The 23,546-nt window shown below is 38.8% G+C and overlaps 1 long non-coding RNA gene and 1 pseudogene across 1 annotated transcript; one reads left to right on the top strand and one right to left on the bottom strand.

Annotated features, from left to right (window-relative positions):
• Positions 1–17: 17 nt before the first annotated feature.
• LOC109250385 (uncharacterized) lies at positions 18–22,336 on the top strand. Its single transcript, XR_002073012.2, has 4 exons — positions 18–1,040; positions 11,895–11,966; positions 20,254–20,317; positions 21,150–22,336. It is a non-coding gene; the product is annotated as an uncharacterized LOC109250385 (long non-coding RNA).
• On the bottom strand, positions 14,370–14,645 carry LOC109250384 (40S ribosomal protein S29-like; annotated as a pseudogene).
• Positions 22,337–23,546: the final 1,210 nt, after the last annotated feature.

Here is a 23,546-nt window from a genome sequence, read left to right as displayed (position 1 = left end):
GGGTCGGGGAAAACGCGGTTAAAGCGCAAGCGCAGAAGAGGCCGCTCCCGGTCGTCGGGACTAGAGCTGTGGGTGCCTTGGTGTCCTTGCACACCCGGGGGTTTTGACACCGTCTGTGCGTGTTTATGTATACGTACACGTGCGGATTTACATTAATATGCGGCATAAGTACTGCCCAATTTGTCCTTCCTCTAGCCGTCCCCACTTAACGCTGAGAGAAGCATTTCTAGGCATGGTTCACGCTTCTTGCATTTTTTTTTTCTTTGAACTGAAAACGAAAGAAACTCCTCGTTTCTCGAGTGGTTTCTGTAGCGGGGCTGAAACCGGAACGCCCAGCCTCTTTCTCTCGGTGAGGTGGGTGAGTCAGTAGTCCGCCCATTTTTCACCCTGGGAACGAAGGCCAGCGAAGAGGTAAGACCAAACAGGTGAGGGACGCGGTCCTTTACTTTGTAGACAACAAGCCCGCGGCCGGTCTGCCCGATCCCGAACCGCCTTTGCACCCACTGGCATTCTCTCAAGGTGCTCTAAGATTGTTCTAGCATCTCTCTGGGCGATCTGGCAGGAAGTGCGGTTCTGAAATGACTGGAGAAATCAACACTCAAATCTGTCTCATTCCCCCAAACACGGGGGCACCTAGAACTGTTCAAAAAATGTGCCAATTCCTTACACAACCTCGAGTCTCATTTTATTACGCCATCACTTCCTCGGGGCCTTCCCGCGGGGGGAGTGTGCGCTGCACCCCAAAGTGACCGATACTGCCTGAGGGATTTTAAAGTTCTTGGTCTACTGCAGAGTCCTGTAAAGTGTTAAAATACCCAAGACCCTAAGTGCTCGCTTCCGCAGGCCGGGCGGGACTTGAGACCCGGCGGTAGGAGGGGCGCGCACTGCAGGCGGAAGCGCGCCCCAGGTGCGTGGAGGCTGACTGGGTTGCCGGCCTAGAGGCCCAGAGCGCCTCGGGCTTTTTGCTCTGAGTAGTGTGTTTTCCCACGCCTCCAGCTTTGGAGCCGAAAGACTTCTCTCCAAAGGGCTTTTTGTGCAAGGTGAGTTGACGTCCTGCTTGACGTGGAGTGGATTTTTTCTCTGAAATACTTGGCGGCATCTAACATCAACCCCTTCTCTAATCCCTTTGAGAAAAAGCCAAGCATCTTGGCGCCCTAATTCTTTTTTTTAAATTTTTTTTTCCTTTTTAACGTTTATTTTTCAGACAGAGAGAAACACAGCATGAACGGGGGAGGGGCAGAGAGAGAGGGAAACACAGAATCGGAAGCAGGCTCCAGGCTCTGAGCCATCAGCCCAGAGCCGATGCAGGGCTCGAACCCGCAGACCGCGAGATCGTGACCTGAGCCGAAGTCGGACGCTTAACCGACTGAGCCACCCAGGCGCCCCTTGGCGCCCTAATTCTAACCATTGTACTCTACTTGAGAAATAAAGGCAATGAAAATAACGTCTAATTTTATAGTCTTTTACAGTTACAACACATTCTCAAGTATGTAAAATGTTCAATCCCTCATGGCAATTATACTATATAGGTTTCACAGTTATGCCCACCATCATTTTTATTATTCCCATTTAACAGATGAGAAAAGTCAGAAGGATGCGAATTAGGCCCAGCAAGTTTTGTGCTGAGATTTGCAGAAGGAGAAGGCAGAGGCTTAACCTTAGGAGAGGGATGACAGCAACAGCAAGGATCTGGAAGGGGCAGGAGCTTGAGGCCCTGGTGGGGTTTGTGTTAGAGTGTGAGCAGAAGGTAAAAACTGGAGAAGAGTCAGGGGAATAAAGGAGTGAAACAAATCCCATCTATCTACCTAGGGCATTTGATAAGTCAGTCAGTAAAACTCATTAGGTAAACCTTGACTGTTTCTTAAGGGACCCAGGTGGCAGCTCCTTCAGAGGCTAGAGGAGTGGTGTTGACACACACAAAAATCTTTCCTGAGGTTATTCTCACCTCTCCTTTTCTCTTCCTTTTGTGCTTTTGAATTCTATATTTAAAAACTGATCATCTCTCACCCCACCTTCACCCCAGGTGTGGAGGATCAGTTAACCAACAAAAGGCTGTTGGGCCCTAAGGGCACAGTGCTAGATACTTGGAGAGGGTGTGAGAAAAAATACCGAGATTAACTTTGTAGGAGCCCTCTCTCTGTCTTGGCTTTGGGCAGGGTCAGTTTCTGTGGCTACTGCAGCCTCCCACCTTTTTCTTCCTGGGCGAGAAGAGACTTGCCTTTGGGTTGGTGGAATAAGTAGGCCTTTCTTTGACAGTAGGTTAAATAATACTGCTGCAGGATTTTATGAAACCAGAATCCTGCTCACAGGTGAAACAAACAAATGAAAACCCCATGAGGAACTTTAATTATTAACCTGGTATAGATGATTCTGAGGAAATCAAGTTCCAGGGAGACAGCTTATTTCAGCCATGAGATGTTTTGGGGACCAAATTTTGGCACAAATGGCAGTTTCTTGCAGTAGACCGTTAGAACTGAATGGGTATTTAGTTTTTTAGTCCCCAATTTATTTTAGAGCTAGAATGCTTTCAACTCAACAGAAAGATCTCTAGTCTGACTTGGATAATCCCAGTGGAGGAGAGCTTATTACTGCACAAATCATCCTTGTTCTCTTATTAGATCATCCCAACTGATTAAAAATACCTTGCTCCCCACCCCAAACTTTGCACCTCTTGTATTTTCATTTCATCATCCACTTAATTGAACTGATAGGAAAAAATCTGTTATAAGATGGCCAACAGGACTGATAGGGAAATTCCAGTCCCAGAGGGAAGGCTCTTCTGGGTTCTTCTTCCTGCCCCACTTGCCATGCGTGCGCCAAGTTGTCACTAATACAGAAGTAACAGACTATAAATTGTTCCTTCTGCTTATGCTCAGGACTCAGACCCCTGGAGAGTGATCTCCTCTGAGCCTCTGGTGTGAAATAAGCCTCCTGCCTTCCAAGATCTCCGAGTGCCACTTGGTTCCTTCACCAGGTGATCCAGACCAGGTTCCGTAACAGGACAAGTCATGTCGGCTACCACCACTACATCGTGATTCCAATCCATTAACAAGTCTTGAATTTGTCCATTCCTGTTGCCAACATCCTAATCTAAAATACCAGTAGTTTGGGGGCACCTGAGTGGCTCAGTTGGTTAAGCGTCCAACTTTGGGTCAGGTCATGATCTCAAGATTCTTGAGTTCAAGCCCCTGGGGCTCTGTGCTGACAGCTCAGAGCCTGAAGCCTGCTTCAGATTCTGTGTCTTCCTCTCTCTGCCCCTCCCCCTCCTCTCTGCCCCTTTCCCTCTCATTTCTGTCTCTCAAAAATAAACAACAAAAAAATAAAATAAACAATAACCAATAGTTTGTGCCTGGAGAATTATAATATCACTTATTTGGTTTTTCAAATACCCTCTTTCTTCCCTTCATTCTCTACATGGTTGGCAGTATAAGAATGCATAAGGATCATATTGCACAACAATTGGCTTCCTAGTGTTCTTAGGATAAAGTCCCCAAACCTTTAGGGTTTATGACACTGTACAATCTGGGCTATGTCAATATCTTCAGCTTCATCTGTTATTATACTCCGTCAAGGAACATGCCAGTCAGAGAATTTTTCCCCCACATCTTCTAAAATGCCACACTCTTTCTGCCAATGCACACATTATTCCCTCTGTGTAGAAATACTTTCATTCCTTAGCTAATTCCTCTCAATATTCGTATCTCATTTATATATGAACTCTATTGAGGTGTAATTCACATGCCGTGGAGTTTACCCACTTAAAGTGTATAATTCAGTGGATTTTAGTGTATTCACAGAATTGTGCAGCCATCACCACAATCAATTTTTGAACATTCTCCTTACCCCAAGAAGAAACTCCTATACTCATTAGCAGTAATTACCACTGGAATTCTAATGACTCGTCATTTAACACTGTAATCCCAGAGCCTAGCACAGTGTCTAGCACATAATAGGTATTTGATAAACGTTTAATGGATGAACAAATTGATGATGAAATACATGAATGTGGAAGCCAATTTTATCACCTGGTAGAATGGCAGCTTCCCAAGACCTACAATGTCAGGGGAAAAGCTTGTGTTTCCATAAATGTACCCATTCCTCCCTAAGATGCCAGAATACCCAAGATTAGATTTCATCCTTTTTATTTTTTGAAGATTCTTCTGGTCTTTAAGATACAACTATTTGAACACAACTCATCTTCAGAAAGGGAATTTATGGTTTAATTTTAATTTTTTCAAGGAAGTGGGCAGTGATTTAATCTTAATGCTTATGTCTGTTCTTAGTCCCACCTCCCCACCGGACACAATACTATTTTTCTCTTTCACATGATTCTCAACCAAACTTCTCAAAAGAATTATCTATACTCACTGTTCTTCATTTTTGAACTTTCTTCATTACTTCTCAACCCCTCTAATTTTATTTTCCCTTCACTCCACTAAAATCTTCTTAAAATCACCAGTTATTTTGATGTTGCTAATCCAAAGGTCACTTTTCACTGTTATTTTACTGGACTTTGGAGTAGCATTTGGTCTTGTTGACCATTCTTTGCAACTTGAACACTCTCTTCCTTGTCTTTACTGATATTCCCAGTGTGTATCCAAGGTTGAGAACCAGTGTTCATACTATATTGCTTGGCCAGTGATTCTTAAAATGAGGTACTCAGGCCTACATACAGCATCAGTGTCATCTGTCAAATTGTTAGAAATGTAAATTCTTTTTTTATTCTTATTTTTTAAAAATACAATTTATTGTCAAATTGGCTTATATACAACACCCAGTGCTCATCCCACCAAGTGCCCTCCTCAATGCCCATCACCCCTTTGCCCTCTCCACCCTCAATTTGCTTTCTGTATTTAGAGTCTCTTGTGGTTTGCCTCCCTCCCTCTCTGTAACTATTTTTTTCACCTTCCCTTCCCCCCTGGTCTTCTGTTAAGTGTCTCAAGATCCACATATGAGTGAAAACATATATTTGTCCTTCTCTGAATGACTTATTTCACTCAGCATAATACCTTCCAGTTCCATCCATGTTGCTGCAAATGGCATGATTCATTCTTTCTCATTGAGAAATGTAAATTCTTAAATCATCCCTAGGCCTATGAATCAGAAGCTCTGGGGTTAGGGCCCAGTGATCTGTGTTTGTATGAACTCTCCCAAGTATTTCGGATCAATGCTCAAGTCTGGAAACCAATGCCCAGGCAACTATTGATTCTTAAATGTATACCACTGGCCCAGTTCTGCCTACCCAGTTCCCTGTCTGCCTATCTAACTGCCTATTAGTTCTACTTTGCTTGGTTGTCTCAGAGACACCTCAGACTCAACATGTCCAAAATAGAGTAATGGCCTTCTGTAAACATAGTTCTCGCTCATTGTTTTCTAAGTCACTGAAGGGTACCACTTCAGATCTAGAAATAAAACTCAGAAACCCAGAATCATCCCTGACACCTCCATCATACACATCCTTGCAGGATATCCAATTTATTATTCACTTATGTCAATTATGCTTTCCAAATTAAAGAAAAATAACTTTTTTGCAGTGAAGAATTTTACACGTATAAAATATAGAAGAGTTAAAAAAAACATAAAAAATACATGAGTGTGTACCTATCACCCAAGCCCCCAAATCCAACCAGTGGCCAATGTTGCTTCCTCCATACCCCCAGCGATTTTCCCCTTCCCATATTATTTTGAAGCAAATTGCAGATATCGTATGATTTTCTATGTAAATATTTGAGTCTATATCTCTACAAAAGATAGAAAAAATGCCATAATGCCATTATAATTTAAAAATAGCAATTATTTTATAATATAAATTATTTACATTTCCAATAGACTCATAAATATTACTATATATGTATAATTTGTTTCAGAGAGGAACTGGCTGATTTTGGTTGGTGTATCTTTTTTTAATTTTTTAAAATGTTTTTCTTTTAATTTTTTTTTGCTAATTTTTTTTTATGTTTATTTATTTTTGAGAGAGAGACAGAGTGTGATCGGGGGGGGGGGGGTGCAGAGAGAAAGAGGGAGACAGAATCCAAAACAAGCTCCAGGCTCTGAGCTGTCAGCACAAAGCCCGATGCAGGGCTCCAACTCACAAACCATTAGATCACGACCTGAGCTGAAGTTGGACACTTAACCGACTGAGCCACCCAGGCTCCCCAATTTATTTTAATTTTTTGAAAGAAAGAGACAGTATGAATAGGGAAGGGGCAGAGAGAGAGGGAGACACAGAATCTGAAGCAGGCTCCAGGCTTCTAGCTGTCAGCACAGAGCCCCAGGGTCTTACACTCAAGAATCTTGAGATCATGACCTGAGCCAAAATTGGACTTTTTTTAAAAAAACTTTTTTATGTTTATTTTTTAGAGAGAGAGAGAGAGAGCAGGGGAGGGGAAGAGAGAGAGGGAGACACAGAATCCAAAGCAGGCTCTAGAGTCCAAGTAGTCAGCATAGAGCTGGACATGGGGCTTGAACTCATGGGTTGTGAGATCAGGACCTAGCCGAAGACGGACCTTAACCAACCGAGCCACCCAGGCGCCCCTGGAAGTTGGACTCTTAACCAAATGAGCCACCCAGGCACCCCTGTTGCTGTATCTTTTAAATCTTCTGTATTTAACAGAATTTTTTTTTTTTTAACATTTATTTATTATTGACAGAGAGAGAGAGAGTGCAAGCAGGGGAGGAGCAGAGAGAAAGGAGACACGGAATCCGAAGCAAGTTCCAGGCTCTGAGCTGTCAGCACAGAGCCTGATATGGGGCTCAAACTCACGAACCCTGAGATCATGACCTGAACTGAAGTCAGATGCTTAACTGACTGCACCACCAAGGTGCCCCAATTCTCTATTTTTTAAAAAATAATCTTCTATTTTTTGTCTCTGTTTTCCTAGTAATATTTTATTTTTATTTAAGGAAGTAAGTTGTTTGTCCTGTAGTTTTGGCCACAATCTGAATTTTGTCAGTTGCATCCCCATGGTATACTTAACATGTTCCTTTGTCCTCTGTATTTTTTATAAATTGGTAGTAAGATCTAGATGTTTTATTAGATTCAGGTTTAATTTTTTAACAAGGTGTTTTCATAGGTGGTGGTTTGTTTTTCCATTAGAAGACATACAGTGTGTGCTTTTCTTTCTTCTAATGTAATCTCCTTTGTAACTGCTGTTGAGTAATGCCTGGAGAAATTCATTCATTAGGAGTTTTAAATGGGGATATAATTCTATCATTCTTCACATATTAGCTGCAATGTTTCTACAGAGGGAAGTTACCCCTCTTCAATTATCGGATTACTTAGTGGTTTAATTTATATAAGACAGCAGGATAGATACTTGCTTCTTTCCCTTTTTACTAAATATCTCTTAACCCCGTCTACTCTCATTTTCAACTACTACCATCCTGATAAAAAATTCTTAACCTAACTTCCAAGATCTTGAATCTTTGTTATCCTCCTCCTCTTACAAGGTCCTGAATGATCTTCTCCCTGCCTATAAAAACCTCATTTTATACCTCTTTCCTTTTTTTTTTTTATTTTTTTAACATTTTTTTATTTATTAAGAGACAGAGAGACACAGAGCATGAGCAGGGAAGGGGTAGAGAGAGGGGAGACACAGAATCTGAAGTAGGCTCCAGGCTCTGAGCTGTAAGCACATAGCCTGACGCGGGGCTGGAACTCACAAACTATGAGATCATGACCTGTGCCGAAGTAGGTCACCTAACCAACTGAGCCACCCAGGCACCTCATTTTATACCTCTTTCTAGCTCCTTTTCTTACTATATCTGAGCCACACTGACCATTTTTTAAATTTCCTAAATCTTCAAGGTCTTTCCCATTTCAGGGCCTTTGTGCATGACCCCTCTGTCTGGAAAACTTTCTCCAACTTCCTCTTTCCATACTAACTCTTAAATTGCTTTCATAAGGAAGTTTAGACTGGTATTCCAATTATAACCTCTCATATCACCTTCTACTTATCCTTCATAGCACTTCTCGTAGTTGTATTTATGTGACTATTTCTTTAATATTTGCCCCTGCCACTGAACTATTAAGTTCCATGAAGGTAGGGACCATGTCTCTGTGGGCACAAAATTTTTTTCCTAAGCTTAACGTAATGCTTGGAATATAGTATGTGCACAAATAATAAATGCTGAATTGAACAACATTGAATTGAAGTCAGATTTGGGAAAAATAAAATACTTTGTCTCTATTTTTAAAGAGCAAATATAAGCAACGTTTTTTGAGTGCAAAGTACCATTCTAAGTTCTTCTAATATTCACTACAACCATATGAAGTAGATATTATAATTATCTCTACTTCAACAGTTAAGGAAGCTAAAGAGAGATTTAAGCCATTTGCCCAAGCTCACGTAGATAGTAAATGTCAGAGTCAGGATTCAAATCTAAACAATCTAGCTCTAGAACCCAAGGCATCAGGTTAAAATCCTAATGTACTGCAATTTGTAGGAATACACTACGCAAATGTCTACGTTGGAGAGGAACTGACCTTAATTTTTTGAATCCTAAATTCAAAAATCCCAACCAAGGGGCTTATTGGTTTAGCTCAGGTCAGGTACTCATCCCTAAACCACTCACCTAATTCAAGGCAATGGACATGATAAGAACATGAGGCTTTCATGCCAGATATGTGGACGCTGAGGAACAGTTTCCAGGAGAATGGGGCATGCCAGGCAGACAATCTCATAGTAGAGTACACACATATTTCTTCCCATGTATCCAATTTCATAAACTCCCTTGTCTGATATAATGTAATTTCATCACACAGAACAACAGATAGCTTGACACCTCTTACTGAGAAACTATTCAAAGACATCCCAGCTGCTACATTTATCTGATTCCCAGAATGAACAGAATCAAGTCTGGATATGGTTGTACACAATTTTGCAATCTATGGGCTAAATGACAAATTTAATGATCCTCAAAACAGTAGAGTCACAACCTTCGCAAAGGGTCTAAAATCAGCTCCTGCCATGTGAGAAATTACCTTGAGGTACTGGTAGTGAGAAGTAAGGGGAAAGAGGTGAGGGAGATTAACATACTGTGGATAAGGTACAAGTGGGCTGAAAGACCCATACTACCCAAATATAGGCCATACAATGTTCCTAATCCTTTTTTTCCCTTCCTGTGTCAGCTTTCCTCACCTATGGTGAGGTAATGAGGATCAGAATTGAGTTTGAGCAGGGGTCCAACAGACTGAAGCTACATGGAGCCAACAGACACACTTGTCTATTAGAAAGATTGCAAAGGCAAGTATACCTAGTCAATAGCTGTATTTCACAAATTAGCCTGGTGAGTAGCTGTGGATTTATTCCACATTTCTTGGGCAGAGGACAAGTGAGGCCAGAATGGTATCATCTATGGATGGCTGATTTCAGACCTCATAAATGTTGAACACTTAAAGTACCTCATGCATCTTTAGTGAATTGTGAATATTTGGTACATCTTGGTTCTTCTTTCACTTTGTAGTTCAGAACAAGTATGATCTACTTATTTTTATATCTCTCCAGTATACCCCTAATGCCATTTGCTTCTGTACTGTTTCATCTAGACTCCTTATTTTTTATTTTTCTTATTTTCTATAACAGAATTAAAAAGTCTTTTTTAAAAGTTTTATTTATTTGTTTGTTTATTTGTTTATTTATTTAAAGTAATCTCTACACCCAACATGGAGTTTGAATTCACAATTCTGCGATCAAGAGCTGCATGCTCTTCTGACTGAGCCAGCCAGGTGCCCCCAAAATTCTTTTTTTTTCTGAATTAAAAAAAAATGTTTATTTATTTTTTGAGAGAGAGAGAGAGAGACAGTGGTGAAGGGGCAGAGAGAGAGGAGGACACAGAATCTGAAGCAGGCTCCCGGCTCTGAGCCGTCAGCACAGAGCCCAATGTGGGGCTTGAACTCATGAACCATGAGATCATAACCTGAGCCAAAGTCGGATGCTTAACCAACTGAGCCACCCAGGTGCCCCGCCCTGAAAATTCTTAATACAACAAATGCATATTACAAATTTAAAAATCACGTATAGTTAAAATTACCTTTGAAAATCTCTTAAATCACTGTAAAGCAAAATGTGTAGTGTTTACAAGCCATATTGGAGGCTGCCACGCTGCCTCTCAATAAAGTCCAACACAGTGGATTTTTCCTCCTGTGTTGGAACAGATTGCTCTTTCTTCAATTGAGCACCAGAGGAAGTTGTTGGTTTCTATTTAGGGACTCTAGATGTGCACTCAGATTGCTAGGTGTCCACACTGCAACAGGCAGGAAACTGAGACCAGCTGAGGAATTGACACATTTATGTCTTCTCTCTCATGCTTACTCTGAACAGTCACTTGCTGAGTGAAATGATCTGATGCCTCTTTCTTTCAGGCCCACTTGAATTCATATGAATTAAATGTGTGTATGTTGTTCTAGAATACAAACGCAAAGTGATGAAAGACAAACAGGATATTTATAACTTAAAAACCTTTAGAAAGAAGAAAAGAGAAAGTGACATACACTGGTCACAGCTACAGATTTTATCTCCTATCTTGCTGGAGAGTTGAGTGAAGGAGATCATAGGACCAGCAGATCTCATAGACATTCATTTGTTAACTCACCCCCTTAGTAAGGAATAATTTCAGTATGTGTGCCCCAGGTTCTGTCTTCTGGGCGAATTTCCCCTGTTTATATCTCACAGGGCCATCCCTGAGAAAGAGCTTAGGGAGATTCCTCTGAAGAGGGAGGACTTGACTATTTTAGGGTGTACTTTTTGTTAGCATATACGTTTGGACTGTGGCTTGTCTTAAGGGTTAAGCAATAATAACAGCACCCTATGCAAGGATTGAGGGTTTTTGTTTTTGTTTTGTCAGTACTTCTTTAAGACTTTAGTTAGCTGCCTATTGTTTTCATTTTGGGGGACAGTGAGTTTGTTAATAACCCAATCTAGAAGGCATTTGTGGTAAGGAGTATAAGATGGCGATTTACCAAACCTGTGACAGATGGTCATCTTTAGATCAATGCAATACTGTCCAGTGATAGGTATTACAAAAATAGAATTCCCATAGTAGCCATCTAGATGGGGGAAAAGGTGTTCCCAATTCCCTTAAGTGTTTTCCTAATGCGGGCTTGTACTCGTACTACATTTTGCTAGTCAGTTCGTTCTTTTATTTTCCTAGATGACTATTTCCTAACATCTCTTCTGTCAAACCCCCAATACCTCCTTTCCTACTCTCACTCACAACTGATGACCACCATAACAATAATTACCACACATTTAGTGGCATAACACAACACAATGTATTGTCTTCTAGTTCTATGGGCCTTGACACAGGTCCTGCTGGGTTATAAGCAAGGTGTAGGCAGGGCTGTCCCTTTCTGGAAGCTCAAGGGGAGAATCCATCTTCTTGTCTTTTCCACCTTCCAGAGGCCACCTGCATTCCTTGGCTCCCGGTCTCCTTTTTCCATCTGCAAAGTCAGCAACTTTCTGACCCTTTTCCCATCATCACATGTTACTCTGGCCCAATCTTGTGTTTCCCTCTTCCACTATTTTTTAGTAACAGTTTTATTGAAGATCTAATTCACATACCATACAATTCACCTGTTTTAAAGTGTACACTCCTATAGTTTTAGTGTATCCATGGAATTGTTCTTCACTACAACCAATATAGAACATTTTTCATCATCCCCAAAAGACACCCTGTACACCCTAGCAGTCACCCTTTTGTTCTCCCCACCCACAGAGCCTGGCAAGCAAAAATTTTTCTTTATCTATGGATTTGCCTGTTGTGGACATTTAATATAAATGGAATAATACAATATGTACTTTTGTGCCTGACTTCTTTCACTTAGCCTGTTTTCACAGCTTAGTCATGTTGTTGCATGTGTCAGTATTTATTTCATCCCTTTCTTCTGCTTTTAGGACTCTTCTACAAATAAAATGCACTTGTTAGGAAGAAGAATTTCTGTTGGCAGTACAAGGAAGGAAGAACAGGTATGGGAAAAACTGATGAATATCCATAAAAAAATACAGCACACTAACACTTGTTTTATTTTTATTTCATTTTGTTTTTCTTTGTTAGTTATTCTTTTCTGGTTGTTGACAAAATTTCCAAAGGATTCATCTCAAATATAAAAGGAGATTTAGGATTTGAATTGCCATAGGCAAGGTATACAGAAGAAGTCCCTCCTTGCTTCAAAATGAGAACCAATTTGGAAAGCTTCCAGGTTTACCAATAATTGGTTTATTATCATAAGTTTATTGCATTCAAAGTTGAGAGGGCAACTGCTCCTATGGTTCGATTTCGATGTCATGTGGAGGAGCTGCTCCATTCCTTAAGTTGCCCTGTGTTGGAAGGAGTATATTTGCTTCTACAATGGGATTCTATATTTAGATGTCAATTCCTTGAATTTAAGGCAAAGTCTCCTTTTTATTTAGTGGGCTCACCAATATATATCTGTACATCAAGCATTTTTCCTGAGCTCCACAACGAATAGCCATCTGTTCCTGCCCCACGATCATTTCACATGCAACATTTCCAAAGAAAAATTATTTATCTTGCCCTGGACCTATTTCTTCCTTTGAGTTTCTCATTTCAGTGAATCGTATTACCATTCACCAAATTTCCCAAAGTAGAAACCTTAGTCTTCCCATCACCCATACCCAACCAGTAACTAGTCTCCTGAGTTGTTATCATGAACATTTGTTAATTCTTTCTGCCGGTCTCCATGGCCATTACCAGCACCTTCGTTCAGGCCCTTCACCAGTTCTCATGTGTAAGACTGGTGAGTTGAGCCCCTCTTCTGTCCATTCTCCACAGTGTAGCCAGGGATACAGAGCTGATCACATGATTTCTCTTTCTAAAAGCTTGTACAATGTTTTACTCATTGCCCTTAGGATACAGTTCAAACTCCCATATAATGTAAGATATCTATTTTCTGAGCCTTGTCTACTCTCCAATATTTATCTTCCTCTCATCACCTTACCATCACCAATTTCATGTTATCATATTTTCCCAATCTGCTTATATTCTGCTTATATTTCTCAATCTGCATATTTTCCCAATCTGTTTATATTCTCTTTACTGTCTGTGTCTTTTTATGTATCATGTCTCTTGCCTGAGAAACCCTTTTCCCCTTTCCTCTGGCTAACTCATATATGTTGAGACTCAGCTTAGTCACTAATATCCTTTAGAAAGGATGTTTCCAGACATTTCCTGCTTGAGCTAAATGCTCCTACCTATGTGCTTCATAACTTCTGTATACTTAACCAATACCATGATACTTATCACATGGTTTTATCTGTTAATTTTATTTTATGTTTTTCCAAGCACATTATAAAGTCCTTTATGACAAAGACTATTTTTTTGTGTATCTTTGAAAGCTGAGAACCTGCCAGAGAGCTGACAATTGGTTAGCTTTCAATAAATTTTGGTTAAATAAAGGGAAAAAAATTAAATGACACTTAATGGGTGGTTTGGGAGGGCTATGAAAACACATTTCATCCCCAGTATAGTTAAGTTTTTTTATTGTGGTAAAATACACATAACAGAAAATTTACCATTTTCACCATTTTTAAAAAATATTTATTTGTTTTTGGGAGAGAGACAGACAATGCAAGTGGGGGAGGAACAGAGAAAGAGGGGGACACAGAATCCAAAGCAGGCTCCAGGCTCAGAGTTGTCAGCACAGAGCCCGACATGGGGCTCGAACCCACAAGCCATGAGATTGTGACCTGAGCTGAAGTCGAATGCATAACCAACTGAGCCCCCCAGGAGCCCCCCATTTTAACCATTTTTAAGTGTATAATTCAGGGACATTAAGTACATTTGAATTGTGGTGCAAATGTTACCACTAATCCTTGCCAGAACACTTTCGTTATCCCAAACAGAAACTCTGTGTACATTAAACGATAACTCCCATTCTACCCTTCCCACAGTCCTTAGAAACCTCTATTCTACTTTCTGTTTCTGTGAATTTGCCTATTCTCGGTAACTCATAAAGTGGAATCATGTAATATCTGCCCTTTTTTAATCTGGTTTATTTCACTTAGCATACTGTTTTCAAGGTTTGTTCATGTTGTAGCATGTACCAGAATTTGATTTGTTTTTAAGGCTAGAAAACATTCCATTGTATATGTATACTACATTCTGTTTGTCCATTGTCTGTTGATGGACACTTGGAGTGTCTTGCTATGAATATTGGTATACAAGTATCTGTTTGAGTCCCTGGTTTAAATTCTTTTGAATATAAGCCTAGAAGTGGAAGTAATGAATCCTATGGTAGTATAGTTTATGTTTACCCTTGTGAGGGACCACAACACCTGTTTTCCAAAGTGGCTGCATTTTACATTCCCACCAGCAGTGAACAAGAGTTCCAACTCTTTTTTTTTTCATAATTGAAGTATTTTTATTTTATGTACAATGAGTTGACACTAGGTAGGTATCTTGGATATCTGCAATTAAGGTAGGTATCTTGGATAACCCATTCAAGGAAGTTCAGTTAATCCAACTTAATGAAGCCTATATCCTTCGTGTCCTGACAGAAACACCAGCAGCACATATTGAGGCTGTATTTCCAGTTCAGAGCGTGCTGGTTTGAGCTTATGCAGCAAGAAATGAGAATGCTGGCCACATTTCCTTGAATGGCTCCAGTAGAGCTGCTGGTGATCCATCTTGTTTGCTTGGATGCGATGAGGCAAATGGCTGAAAAAGGGTTCCAGTTTCTCACATCTTCACCAACACTTCCTTTTTACTCCCTCCCTCCCTCCCTCCCTCTTCCTTCCTTCCTTCCTTCCTTCCTTCCTTCCTTCCTTCCTTCCTTCCTTCCTTCCTTCCTTCCTTCCTCCTTCCCTCCCTCCCTTCCTTTCTATGCTTTTGAGCATGAACTAGTATCTCCTTGTGGTTTCAATTTGCATCTCCCAAATGGCAGTGATGTGGAGCATCCTTACATTTGCTTGTTCACCAATTGTATATCTTTTTTTGGATAAATGCCTTTTCAAGTCTTTTTCCTCTTTTTATATTGGTTTGTTTTTTGTTGTTGAGTTGTAGGAATTCTATATATTCTGGATAAAAGATATATGATCAGCAAGTATTTTCTCTCTTTTGGTGTGTTATCTTTTCACTCTCTTGATAGTGTCCTTTGAGTAACAAAAGTTTTAATTTTAATTTGGTCCAATTTATCTACTTTTTATTGTTGTTGTCTATTTGTTTTTAATGTCATATCCAAGAAATCATTGCCAAAATCCAATGTTAAGAGTTTTTTTCTATATTGCCTTCTAAGAGTTTTATAGTTTCAGCTCTTATGTTTAGGTCTTTGATCCAGTCTGAGTTAATTTTTACATACGATGCTAAGGTAAGGGTCCGGTTTCATTCTTTTGCATATGGATATCCAACTTTCCCAACACCATTTGTTGAAAGACTACCCTTTCTCCATTAAATAGTCTTGGCACCCCTCTTGAAAATCATTTGACCACAAAATGAGACTTTATTTCTGGGGGCTCTATTCTATATGTTTATACTTATACCAGTACCATGCTGTTTTGATTACTGTGGCTTTATAGTAAGTTTTGTAATCAAGAAGTGTGAGTTCTTCAACTTTATTTTTCTTTTTAATATAGTTTTGGCTGTTTGGGGTCCCTTGAGATTCTGTGTGAATTTTAGAATGGATTTTTCTATTTCTGCAAAAAATGTCATTGGGATTCTGATAGAAATATCATTGAATCTGTAGATTGCTTTTTGATAGTATTGATATCTTAATATTATTAAGTCTCCAATCCATAAACATGGGATGTCTTACCATTTATTTCTGTCTTTAATTTTTTTCAGCCACATTTTATAGTTGTAAGTGCACACTTATTTTTCCTCCTTGGTTAAGTTTGTTTCTAAACACTTTATTCTTTTTGGTGCTATTGTAAATGGAATTTTCATTTTAGATTGTTTATTGCTATTATATAGAAATAGCAATATAGAAATATGCACTCTTTTTGACTGTTGATTTTTGTATCCTGTAAGTTTTCTGAATTTTTTATTAGTTTTAACAGTGTTTGTGTGTATGTGTGTTGTGTGTGTGTGTGTGTGTGTGTGTGTGTAGAATCTTTAAGGTTTCTACATATAAGATCATGTTGACTGTGAACACAGGTAATTTTACCTTTTTCTCCCCCCCCCGCCCATGTGGATACCTTTCCTTCCTTCCTTCCATATTTTTTTTTCCCTCCCTTCTTCCCTCCTCTACCTCCCCCTCCTCCTCTTCCTCTTCTCCTCCTTCTTTTTTCTTCCTCTTCCCTCCTTCTTCTTCCTTTTCTGCTTCTCCCTCTCCCTTACTCTTTTTAATGTAAGTTTTTACCCTTGTAAATGTCCCTATTAGAACTACTTTTGCTACATTCCATAAATTTTGATATGTTTTATTTTCATTTTAATTTTTACCAATGTATTATCTAATTTCACTTGTGAGTTCTTCTCCAACTCATTGATTGTTTAAGACTATGTTCTTTAATTTCCACATATTTTTGATTTTTTAAACTTCCCTTCTATTTTTGATTTCTAGTTTCATTCTATTTTGCTAAGATGATGCATTGGGGGCACCCGGGTGGCTCAGTTGGTTAAGCATCTGACTCTTGGTTTCAGGTCAGGTCATGATCTCATGGTTTGTGAGTTTGAGTCCTGTATTGGGCTCTTCTCTGACAGTGATGACAGCATAAAGCCTGCTTGAGATTCTCTCTCTCTGCCACTCCCCTGCTTGTGCACTCTCTCTTTCTCAAATTAAATAAATAATCCTAAAGATGTATGATATCAATTTTTTAAAATTTATTCAGAATTGTTTTGAATATATGTATGAATGCATATATATATATATATATATATATATATATGCTGATTAGTGCATACCTGCTTATACTTATATCTTTTTGATGAATTGAATCTTCTGTCAAGATATAATGTCCTTATTTATCTCCTTTTTTTATTATGAAATTTATTGTCAAATTGGTTCCCATACAACACCCAGTGCTCATCCCAACAGGTGCCCTCCTCAATACTTATTTGTCTCTTGTAACAGACTTTAACTTTATTTCTACTTTGTCTGATATTAGTATAGTCATCCTAGTGCTCTTTTGATTATTGTTTGCATGGAATATCTTTTTCCACCCTTCCATTTTCAGTCCCTTTATGTGTCTTTGGATCTAAAGTGAGTCTCTGGTAGACAGTATATAGTTGGATCATATTTTTAAATCAGTTCTGCTAGTCTCTGCCTTTTGATTGGAGAGTTTAATCCATTTACATCTAAAGTAATTACTGATAAGTGATGAATTACTAAATCCTATACCTGAAACTAATATCACACTATATGTTAACTAACTGGAATTTAAATAAAAAACTTGGAAGAAAAAATAAAATAATTACTGATAATAAAGAACTTACATTTGTCATTTTGCTATTTCGTTTTTATATGTCCTATAGTTTTTTGTTTTTCATTTACTCCATTACTGCTTTCTTTTGTGTTTTGTTAATTTTTTTGTAGTGACAGATGGTGATTCTCTTATTTCCTTTTGTATGTATTCAATAGCTATATTTTTGTGACTACAATGATAATTGCATAAAATATCCTAAAGTTATAGCAACCTAATTTGAATTGATAACTTAATTTCAATTGCATACAAAACCTCCACTTCTCTACAGCTGTATCCCCCTCCCCACCCAACTTTATGTTACTGATGTAACAAGTCACATTTTTATATATTATGTACCTATATTAGTTTCCTAGTGCTACTCTAACAAGTTACCACATATTGGGTGGTTTAAACAGTAGAAATTTGTTATCTTACAATTGTGGCAGCTAGAAGTCCAAGATCAACATGTCAGCAGGACTGCTTCCTTCTGAGGCTGTGAGAGACAATCTGTTCCATGCCTCTTACCTACATTCTGGTGGTTTTCTAACAATCTTTGGTGTTCTTTCACTTACAGAAACATCATCCCAGTCTCTGCCTTCATGGTCATATGACATTCTTTCTGTGGGCCTGTCTCTAAATTTCCCCTTTTTATAGTTACATCAGTCATATTGGATTAGGGGCCCACCATAATACATTGTGACCTCATCTTAACTAATTTTATCTGCAATGACCTTATACAAAAACAAAGTCATATTCTGAGGTACAGAAGGTTAAGACTTCAACATATTAATTTTGAGGGGGACATAATTTGACCCCAAACAGTGCCCAATAACATAGATTTGTAATTATTTTATGCATTTTTTCTCTTAATTCCTTTATCAGAGATCTTTATGTCTTCATAGAGCTTCAAGTTACTGTCTAGCATCCTTTCGTTTTAACTTGAAGCATTTCTTGTAAGGCATTACTGAATGATAGTGAATACCCTGAGTTTCTGTTTACCTCGGAACGTCTTAATTTCTCCTTTATTTTTCCAGGAAAGTTTTGGTGGCTATTGAACTCTTGGTTGACAGTTTTTATTCTTCATCACTTTAAACATTTCATTCTACATTCCTCTGGCCTCCAAGGTTTCTTGTGAGAAATTGGTTGATATTCTTATTGAGGATCCCTAATACTTGGTGATGATTCACTTTCCTCTTGCCACTTTCAAGATTCTTTCTTTAGCTTTGGACAGTTTGCTTATAATGTGTCTCAACTGGATCTTTTTGAGTTTACCCTACTTTGAATTCATTGGGTTTCTTGGAGTCATAAAATTTATGTATTCTTGGACTTGTAGATTTATGTACTTCATCAAATTTAGGATGTTTTACATTATTTCTTCGAATAGTCTTTTCCCCTTTCTCTTTTCTCTTCTAGGACTCACATAATGTGGTGTTGGCATGTTTCATAGTATCCCACAGGTCCCTTAGATTCTGTTCACTTTTCTTCATTCTTTTTGTTTCTGCTCCTCAGACTCCATAATTTCAATTGTCTGGTTCTCAGGTTTCCTAATTCTTTCTTCTATTTGTTCAAGTTTGCTGTTGGATCTCTCTAGTGAATTTTTCATTTCAAATGTTGTAATTTTCAGCTCCAGAATTTCTGTTCACTTCTTTTTTAAAATTTATGTCTTTGTTGCTGTTATTATTTTGTTTGTACATCATTTCCCTGGTTTTCTTTAGTTCTTTATCCATGTTTTCCTTTAGGTCTCTGAGCATATTTAAGTTTTCTGTAGTAAGTCTGATGTCTGGGCTCTTTCAGGAATGGTTTCTGTGAATTTATTTTGTTTCTTTGAATAAGATATATTTTTCTGTTTTTATCTATACCTAGTGATTTGTTGCTGAAAATTGGAATTTAGCTATTATAATATAGTAACCTCTGGAGATCACATTTCTCCCCCTTCCCCAGGGTTTGATTTTGTGTGTGTGTGTGTGTGTGTGTGTGTGTGTGTGTGTGTGTGTGTGTTGTTGAAGTCTGTAGTAGTCTGTAGTTTTTTAGTGTTCTCCCGACTATTTTTGCAGAGGCCAATCCTCTGCATATGATCACTGAAGTCTCTGTGCCTTTAGCTGACATTTGGCACTTGTTTTTATCGAGATTTCCTTAAATGCCCAGAACTCTTCCAGTGTTTGTAGATTGATTTTATGCTAGGGCATTCCTTCAGCACTTAGGTAGGCTTGTTCTGAGGCTAGCAGTCTGCTCAAGGTGAAAGCTTAAGATCTTCTCAGACTTTTTCTGAGCATGCATCTTGCTTGGATATGCATGTGGCTTCCTAAATTCCCCCGCATATTAATTTCCTAGTTGCATCCCAGGTTTTCCTCTGTGCCTTAAATAGTCTGTTGTGTTTCCACTTGTAATCTCTTGCCCCAGAAGTCTGTGGGTCTGTAGTCATCTTGCAAATTTATGAGTAGTGTCCACTGCTTTTCCTGTATGATTTCCGAGTTAGACATAACAAAGACAAGCTCCTTACCTCAGTCCTTTAGGTATCCACCAGACAATTTCGAACAGATATACACACTAATTTGCAAATAAGGTCTTCCCTGCTCCTTCCAGTTTGAGTGATAATACTGGGAACTAGGCTACCACCACTTCAAGACCAAAACCACTGCCATGCTGGGGAGGGGTAGACTAAGGGTGAGTAAAAATGCCACAAAACTTCCCTACTGTTTGAAGATCACTTATTATTATTATTATTGTTATTATTATTATTATTAGGTGTTTGGTTGGTGGCTGTAAACCTTTGAGTGTTTTCCAGAGATCCAGTAAGATTGGTTTAGTTTCTGCTTTTAGAAAATATTTCTGTGGGGAGATGAAAACTTGGAGCTTTCTAGCTGCCATTTTGATGATGTCTTCTTTTTCAACATAGTTTTGCCTTCACTTGGACTTTGACCAAAGGACATTAGAGGCCTTGGCATGAGACCCAAATGAAGGTGGGTGCAGTCACAAAAAATGGGAACAAAGACACTCTTAGCCACTACAAGAAACTTGGAATAAGAACTTGTTTGGGTAGTTAAAGTTTTATAGATGAGGAATCCACTAGGATATTGGATGACAGTTGTGAACAGATAAGCTTCTGAAATGTTCTGTCCAGGTAGTAAATTGCTCAGGGAGCTGGTGCTTGCTGACAGTATGGGACAGCTGCAGTTACATGCTACAAATGGTAGGGTCTGTTTCTGGATGCAAATTGATTCCAGCTCATGAAGGGTTTTGAGCAATGCCAAAAATGATCTAGTAGAAGAAAATGTGAAAATAATGAGATGGCTGGTTCTGGTGCTAAATTAGAGCCTCCCCTCAGGGCTGAGAGAACCTGTCTAATTCAATTCATTCCTAATGGTAGCTGTCATATCAGTTTGTCCTAATCCTGACTGTGGTTCACAGCTGTATTTCAGAAGTGACTTGGGAAGGTAAGCCTTTAGTAATTGTCTCCATCTTTCCATTTCCAACCTCTTTCTCCTGCCAGTAGCACCCCTACCTCTCCTCTCAGTCTTCTTCTCTGACTACTTATCCTCTTTTGCCTCCTACTCCCTCAGTGAAAATAATACTCCAAGGAAATAATCTGCTAAATGAATTCACATTAAGGTGTACATATTGAATAAGACTTGAGTGTAAACATGTTCAGGGGCTGTTTGCATTTTAACAGCAATCTATACTTCAAGATAAAAGAAAAGATGTCTAATTGTGAAGCTCTAATTGTTACCTGTTCAATAGGAAAAAGAATTTTTAGAGGAGCTTGTTCCAACTCAGTATTATTCTGTTTCCTAGGTATTCACTACTCCAGAGCGCATGAAGAAATACAAATTATAAAAGAGCTTTAAAAAAACAAATTTGTTCTCCCAGTGTGCAATGAAGCTCTGGGGCTGATTTGAGTATATCATTGCTGGATAACAACCTTTTACATTCGTCTAGCCAGAGACACTAGGGATAAAGCCAAGACCTTGATTATATTGAGAAGTTGAGTCAAGGAGATTTTCACCTTGCTATAGGAAAAGCTGATAAGAAATAATAGAACAATCTAATTTAGGATCTTGAATATTTTAAAGGATAATAAGCAGCCTCCATTCCTTTTCATGGCCTTTTTTCCTGTCATCATCAGAGAATCTTCTTTGGGATACAGTACACAAAGTGGTCATTGGGGGGAGTGGGTAGTGTCAGTGCTAGAAAAATGGGTACCAGGAAGTAAGAGCTAAGAGTGGGAAACACTCTTCATCATGATTGAATCTAAACTCTCCTAGCTTCTGTTTCTTCCTCTGTAATGTGGGAACAATAATATCTATTGAAGAGAATTAGAACTCTTTTGATTGTAAGCTATAAGAAGCCATGTTGAACTAGGTTAAGTTGGGTGGGGGGGGAAGGAATTTATAGGCTTCATTCTGGATGTCCAAGGGGCATTGGCTGGATCCTGAGACCTAAAGAATCCCTTCAGAACTTTCTGGCTCTCCATTTCTTAGCTCTACTTGTTTTTATTTGGATTTATTCTCACACCATTTTAATTTTGTGTCAGCTAAGAAGATCTAAAAAATGTATCTACCAGCTTAACAATTCTAACGGAAAATCTCATTCAGATATCAGTCCCAAGGAAGATTACATTGCCTTGCTAGATTAGATGTCTAAACCCTAGCCAATCACTGTGTGGTGGGATTTGTTGATTGGCCAGCCTAAATCATATGTGTAACCCAGTGACTTGGCCAGTATACCATAGATCCTTTCCAGGATCACCTTGCATGGAGGGAAAATTCCCTAAAGGATTCAGGAAGCAGAGGATGGGAAAGTATGCTGGGCATAAAAATATTATAGCTATTATAATCTATCCAACCTACCACTACAGGTTAAAGAATCAAATGAGCAGATACAGGGAAGCTGTTCATAAAATGCAATCATAATTAAAACTTTTTATTCAAATGATGGTAAATACCATGATCATTGAAATCAAGAAAGCTGCACTGTATAAAGATGGCTTTATTATTATTATTAAGGATGGGAAAAGATGAACCATTCAACATCTGGTGTGAAATAACTGGATAGGCCTCTGAAAAAAATGAAAGTAGAAGCCCTACCTCTCACACATAACAAATGGATTAAAGATTTAAATGTAAAAATGAAACCATAAAAGTACTAGAAGAAAACATGAGAAAATTCTTTTATAATCTTGGAATGGGAATGGTCTTCTAATCATTATTCAAAATTCTGAACTCATAAAAATATGACTGATGAATAAAACTACATCAGGGGCGCCGGGGTGACTCAGTTCATTAAACATATGACTCTTGATTTCAGCTCAGGTCATGATCTCACAGTCATGAGATGGAGCCCCGTGTTGGGCTCTGCGCTGAGCATAGAGCCTAAGATTCTCTCTCTCTCCCTCAGCCTCTCTCCCCTGCTAGTGCTCTCTCTCTTTTTAATTTTTTTTAATGTTTATTTATTTTTTGAGAGAGAGAGAGAGAGAGAGAGACAGAGCACAAGTGGGGGAGAGGCAGAGTGAGAGAGAGAGAGGGATACCAGAATCCAAAGCAGGCTCTAGGGTCTGAGCTGTCAGAACAGAGCCTGATGTGGGGCTCAAACCCATGAACTGAGAGATCATGACCTGAGCCGAGGTCGGATGCTTAACTGACTGAGCCACCAAGGTGCCTCTCTTTCTCTTAAAAAACAAAAACAAAAGAATGACATCAAAATCAAACACTTGTATGGTGAAAAACATCATTTGAGAAAAAGTCAAAAGGCAAAAAATAAATGGAATAAGAGGCAGTAATGCATTGGAGGTGGCCTGCACTGGCTCACAGGAGCTGATTATTTAATTTTCAAGAATTTTGAAAGCTGATTATCAAACACAGCCATTATTTAAAATTAAGTCATACAGGCTTATAATTAAACACAGAATGTTACAAACAAAGGTAAAAAATACTCCAAACGCATCCCTTTCTAATTGTTTAACTACATTTTACTGTCATCCATGCTCTTGAGGTTATTTATACGTATTGTGTCTGTACCGTGGAGATATTATATAATGGTCCGCTGCTGCACATCTCTTTCCAATTCCACATTTAGAGATGTCATATTGGTAACTTGACATTATCTGTGGTGGGAACATTTACATCATGGAAGTTGCCAAATGCTGTGAACCAGGGCATATTTTCCCCAGAGACCACTGTTAAACATTAACCA

Source organism: Panthera pardus, unplaced genomic scaffold (genome assembly GCF_024362965.1).
Source record: "Panthera pardus isolate Hobbes unplaced genomic scaffold, ASM2436296v1 HiC_scaffold_12, whole genome shotgun sequence".
NCBI lineage: Eukaryota > Metazoa > Chordata > Mammalia > Carnivora > Felidae > Panthera > Panthera pardus.
The sequence above is the reverse complement of the archived record's forward strand: the minus strand, read 5'-3'. Positions and strand labels throughout refer to the sequence as shown.